We start from the raw sequence: 6,534 nt of genomic DNA, 5'->3' as shown, positions 1-6,534 counted from the left end.
GAGCCTCGGCCCACGCAATGACCCAGTCCGAGTCCCACTGGGCCCAGTCACACGTTCACGGGCCAAGCTGTTCAAAGAATCACTCCAAGCCCTGGTGAGAGTCGTCCAAGACCAACATGGAGTTCACAAAGATATTGAGGGCTTAGAGAAAGACCACTGGGCCAATTACACCTTGATCCAAGCCCATGACGACTCAAGCGGGTCTCCAAGAGATTCGGCCGAGTAGGGACTTAGCCTTTGACACTTATTGGAATAGCTTACTTAGTAGAACGGGCCGGCCCACCTTACACTAAGATGGCCGACCACCCCTCTTAGGATTACTTAGGGTTTCTTTATTGTTTTCCTTAGCCTATAAATAGGCTAGCTTTGTAAGGTTAAGAACTAGTTTTTTATTAATAAAAGTCTTAGTGCATTCGTTTTCTTTCATAAAGAATTCGTGCCTTTAACTTGCTTGGCAAGGGATATTGAGCAATCTCGCGTCCTGTCCTTGATTGTTCATCCGACCTATTCCCCTGGAGTATTCACCTTCATCGGAGTGTCGTCTACCACCTCCAATCAAATCGAGTTGCCCGTTTGAGTAAAGGTTCCGCAAACCAAGCGTAAGACATTCCCGCTAGATCCTTGGGCAAACGTGCTACGTGTCTCGACCATGGATCGAGGAGCGTATCACAAGCCTTCAATGTCTTGAATTGCCTAGCCCGTGCATGTGTGACTGGGCCCAATTACGTGGGCCCTGATCCATGCACACATCAGTCATATTTAAATTCTCGCCTCGACATCCATGCTTTGCCCAACAACACAGGTGTCACTTGAATTGGGACTACATCACACAACACCTCGTCCACATATTTGCCGATTTGAATAGGTACAAGTGTGTGCTTAGTAACCCAAACAACACCACGAGTACTCATCAACTTGTACAGTTGAAGATGATCAATGGTTGGAAGATTTAATTTCTCAACCATGATATCACTTGCAAGGATGACTTCACAACTCCCATCAACGGGCAAGCTACAAATTTTATCTTTGACACCGCAACGAGTATAAAACCAACCAAGCAACTGAGATTTGACGAGGTCCAATTACTCATCTACACCGCGTAATGCCACTTCTTTGACTCCCTTAGGATCAGGAAGACAATGTTGTGGGCTAGCTTTTATGCGTCTTGTATTCGCCATGACGTATGAGGGAACCTGCAAAAAGTTAGCAACGAAACCGAAGATGTTGCCTTTCACGCTCCCCTACGTGTATCCACTCGCACTCGTGTATATGGATGTCACTCTAATTGACTTACCAAATACTTTTACCTGTTGGGTTCTGTAGTTGAGAAAGGCCGCTCAAGTCCAATAATTGTCACCACTTTTGCCATAAGAGTAACCGAGAAGGTAAGACACAAATGTGGGTGCAAAATGAAGTGGGAATGGACGAATTTGGAAGGCCAATAGTGGCGGACAGAAATGGAAGTGCACCAATGGGAACATAAAAGATAGAAACCCTAGCTTCCTAAAATGTAGGAGTGGGTAGTGTTCCTAAAATGTAGGAGAGAATGTAGGAGAGTAGCCAAGTGAAAACAAAGGAGTTATCCAAGTGCTTTACTTAGTTTCCTAAATGAATTTGGAAATTAAGTAAACAACTTGGATGAAGCAAGCAATACTCGGACAGATTTGAAACAAAGAAAACCTAGTGCAAATGAAACCCTAGCCGCAAGTAGAAACCCTAGCCGCCGCCCCACTTGTTTTCTTGTTGCTCAAGTGATGACTAACGGCCAAGACAGATTTGGGAACACAACCTTTCGGCAAATTTTGGACAGAAATTATCGACAAACTAGACACAAACACAAAAGGGATAACACACCAACAGATTTTGTGTTCGGATAAACAGTAACGTGAACAGTGTCGGTGAACAGTAACGGTGAACAGTGTCATTTTTTTCTTCTTTTTTTTTTAACAAGGCAGCGGACAAAACACAAAAACCTTTCGACGCAACTACGAAAAACAAGGATATAACGAAAGATACCTTCACCTAAGCTCTGAAGCCAACTGATACGGTCCTCGATCAACTCGTTTCGAGACACATAACACGCTTGCCCAAGGATCTAGTGAGGTTGTCCAACGCTTGGATTGTGGAACCTAAAACCAAAACGGACGACACGAATTGATTGAAGGTGGTAGAACGGCGACACCAATTGAGGTGAATACTCTATTGTATAGGTCGGTAGAACAATCAAGGACAATACGCAAGATTGCTCAAGAACCCTTGCCAAGCAAGTTAAGGTTCGAATGCTCTCAATAAGTCGAAGAGAAACAAATCAGAATTTTATTATCAAAATTGTGCACCCGTTAATCATACAAAGTGAGCCTTTATATAGGCTAAGGGGCGAATAAAACCCTAAGAAACTAGACAAGGAAGGTCGGCCACTCCTTGGACAAGGTGGGCCGGGCCATGACTCAAATAAACTAATCTAATCCAACTCTAAGCAATTGAACCTAACACTAAGGCCTAGGGCATCGTCGACCAAACCTTCATGGGCTCTTTTCGTGGGCTTGGATCATCATGTAGACAACTTGGTAAGAGGGAAAATGAGGCTGGTAATCAATTACCAACCCCTTAATATTTTCCTACTTGATAACAAGTTCCCAATACCCAACAGATTTACTATCTTTTCCCAGATATCCAAAGCAAATCTCAAGCAACCCTTTGTCAGCTCTCTCCCAAAGCCACTTGCAGATGGTGCAGAAATGTATATCCATAACAAATATGGATCGATCCTTAATCTCACAATTGGACAAATCAAGCAGGCAGTCTTCTTATCTCTTGATGATCTTTGGATGATATTACAAGCGTTGGTAGTATGAAGCCCAAATCTAATGCCACCACATATTGGCCCTCATACTATGATTCGGCGCTCATGTCTCTTGGTTAGTTTGAAAATAATCACAACCAGCCAAGAAAAACTCATGGCTTTACTCCAATGGCTCCTCTTGTTTGTATAATTCCCCTCCTCTTGAAAGCAATTTGCCCACAAATTGAAGCACGAATGGTGACAAGACGAGTTACATGCCTTTGACTCAAACTTGTTACGATTGCTACAGATGTCAACCAATGCAAAACCCACGTGCTAAGTTGGAAAATAACCCTTGTCGAACCTTGAATCTCACAAACTATCTTCAATGTGTGCTCAACTTGATCGTTTGTGGTCACGAGGTAAGGGTCCTCAAAGTGGTGTGAAGTGTATCCCATGAAATCGAACTCCGGCCAGAACACACTTGCAAGGTCCCATGGCGGATTTGGTGATGTTGGAGCATCATGTGTACTAAGAGCAAGACGAAAATCACAATGGTCATTGATGTGCTTGTTCTTTAAACGAACCCTTGGTACACAACCATCCCCAAAATGTGGAGTGTTCCCTTCAAGATGAGCTCGAATCAACTCCCTTTTGGTGTGGACTGATTTGAGTTGACATTGTTCCATGAATGGATACCAACGGGGTTTAACTCTTGGAGGCTTGCAAAGCCTATAATTGATTTTGGAATGGAACGCACTAAGAACAGCTCAACTTCCCTTTGCCTGATCTGTATAAAAGAAGAAACACTAAACAAAGCAAAGGTAAGTTCGTTAGGAAAATAATAGGCCTTCACCGGGTTGTTCAAGATCAGCCCACTTTCTCTCTTTTCTTCCTTTTTACCACCCATCTCATCAGATTTTTCCATCTCTTTTTCTAGTTCAACAGCTGACCCTTTCATCTCGTTGCTTTCAACTCATCTAGCCTCGGGTTTTACCATTCCCTCATCTAGCCTTTTCTCCATTCTATAACGCTCAAGCTCATTTTCATGTATGCTAGATCAATACAAAACTGGTCATAAGTAAGTGATACAAGTACAAAACGACGACTATTAAATAAGAAGGCATACTTATTAGTATGTCCGTCATATTTAACTTCTCGCCTCGACATCCATGCTTTGCCCAACAACACAGGTGTCACTTGAATTGGGACTACATCACACAACACCTCGTCCACATATTTGCCGATTTGAATAGGTACAAGTGTGTGCTTAATAACCCAAACAACACCACGAGTACTCATCAACTTGTACAGTTGAAGATGATCAATGGTTGGAAGATTTAATTTCTCAACCATGATAGCACTTGCAAGGATGACTTCACAACTCCCATCAACGGGCAAGCTACAAATTTTATCTTTGACACCGACAACGAGTATAAAACCAACCAAGCAACTGAGATTTGACGAGGTCCAATTGCTCATCTACACCGCGTAATGCCACTTCTTTGACTCCCTTAGGATCAGGAAGACAATGGTGTGGGCTAGCCTTTATGCGTCTTGTATTCGCCATGACGTATGAGGGAACCTGCAAAAAGTTAGCAACGAAACCGAAGATATTGCCTTTCACGCTCCCTTACGTGTATCCACTCGCACTCGTGTATATGGATGTCACTCTAATGATCTCACGACACTTCTCAACTCACAGATTGTTCCCCTTGAAGAAATGGAATTTCTCAATGAGTTTTCAATCAACTTCTCTCCAAGTACTCCAAGATTGCAACGTTAAGTGGCTGGAATTTGAAGGGAAGTTTTGGACAGATTTGATGGATGCGCTAGTGTGAATGGAATCTCAATGAAAACTTAGCTTCATAAAATGTAGGAGTGTGTTCCTAAAATGTAGGAGAGTGTTTACAAAATGTAGGAGAGAATATAGGGGAGTGTTCCTCAAATGTTGGAAATATAGGAGAGTGTTGCTAAAATGTAGGAGCGTGAAATGTTGGAAATAGAGGAGAGTGTTGCTAAAATGTAACGGATATAACGGAAGGTACCTCAACCAAAGCTCTGAAGCCAACTGATACGTTCCTCGATCAACGCGTTTCGAGACACGTAGCACGTTTGCCCAAGTATCTAGCGAGGTTGTCCTACGTTTGGATTGCGGGACTCTAAATCAACACGAACGGCACGTTTTTTATTTAAAGCGGTAGAACGACACTCCGATGAAGGTGAATACTCCAGGCGAATAGGTCGGCTGAACAATCAAGGACAGGACGCAAGATTGCTCAAGAACCCTTGCCAAAGCAAGTTAAAGGCTCGAATTCTCTCTTAGGAAGAAAACGAAAATACTAAGAATTTTATTCATAAAACTTGTGTCTTTAACCTTACAAAGCTAGCCTATTTATAGGCTAAAGGTAACAAGAAAAACCCTAAAGAAACCCTAAGTGGGAAGTCGGCCATCTTGACTCCAAGATCCTTCTACTAAGCAACTAGTCCAACTAAATAAGTAACAGAGACTAAGGCCCTAATCGGCCGACTCACAAAGAGGCCCACTTGATTTTTCATGGTCTTGGATCAAGGTGTAAGTTACTTGATTGTTTCTTTCTAAGCCTTCAATATCTCTATGGGCACCATGTTGGTCTTGGACAACTCGAACAAGGGCTTGGAGGCATTCTTTGAAGAGCTTGGCTCGTGCACGTGTGACTGTGCCCAATGGGACTCGGACTGGGTCATTGCGCTGGCCCTGATCCATGAACACATCACTCTTGCTCTAGATCAGCCCACATTCTCTCTGTACAAGTGTGTGTTTAGTAACCCAAACATCACCATGAGTACTCATCAACTTGTACGGTTGAAGATGATCAATGGTTGGGAGATTTAATTTCTCAACCATGATAGCACTTGCAAGGTTGACTTCACAACTCCCATCAATGGCCGAGCTACAGATTTTATCTTTGACACGACAATGAGTATAAAACCAACCAAGTAACTGAGATTTGACGAGGTCCAATTGCTCATCTACACCACGTAATGCCACTTCTTTGACTCCCGTAGGATCAGGAAGACAATGGTGTGGGCTAGCCTTTATGCGTCTTGTATTCGCCATGACGTATGAGGGAACCTGCAAAAAGTTAGCAACGAAACCGAAGATATTGCCTTTCACGCTCCCTTACGTGTATCCACTCGCACTCGTGTATATGGATGTCACTCTAATGATCTCACGACACTTCTCAACTCACAGATTGTTCCCCTTGAAGAAATGGAATTTCTCAATGAGTTTTCAATCAACTTCTCTCCAAGTACTCCAAGATTGCAACGTTAAGTGGCTGGAATTTGAAGGGAAGTTTTGGACAGATTTGATGGATGCGCTAGTGTGAATGGAATCTCAATGAAAACTTAGCTTCATAAAATGTAGGAGTGTGTTCCTAAAATGTAGGAGAGTGTTTACAAAATGTAGGAGAGAATATAGGGGAGTGTTCCTCAAATGTTGGAAATATAGGAGAGTGTTGCTAAAATGTAGGAGCGTGAAATGTTGGAAATAGAGGAGAGTGTTGCTAAAATGTAACGGATATAACGGAAGGTACCTCAACCAAAGCTCTGAAGCCAACTGATACGTTCCTCGATCAACGCGTTTCGAGACACGTAGCACGTTTGCCCAAGTATCTAGCGAGGTTGTCCTACGTTTGGATTGCGGGACTCTAAATCAACACGAACGGCACGTTTTTTATTTAAAGCGGTAGAACGACACTCCGATGAAG

The sequence above is a fragment of the Coffea arabica genome, chromosome 8c, assembly GCF_036785885.1.
Source record: "Coffea arabica cultivar ET-39 chromosome 8c, Coffea Arabica ET-39 HiFi, whole genome shotgun sequence".
Classification (NCBI taxonomy): domain Eukaryota; kingdom Viridiplantae; phylum Streptophyta; class Magnoliopsida; order Gentianales; family Rubiaceae; genus Coffea; species Coffea arabica.
This window is presented reverse-complemented; position numbering follows the sequence as displayed.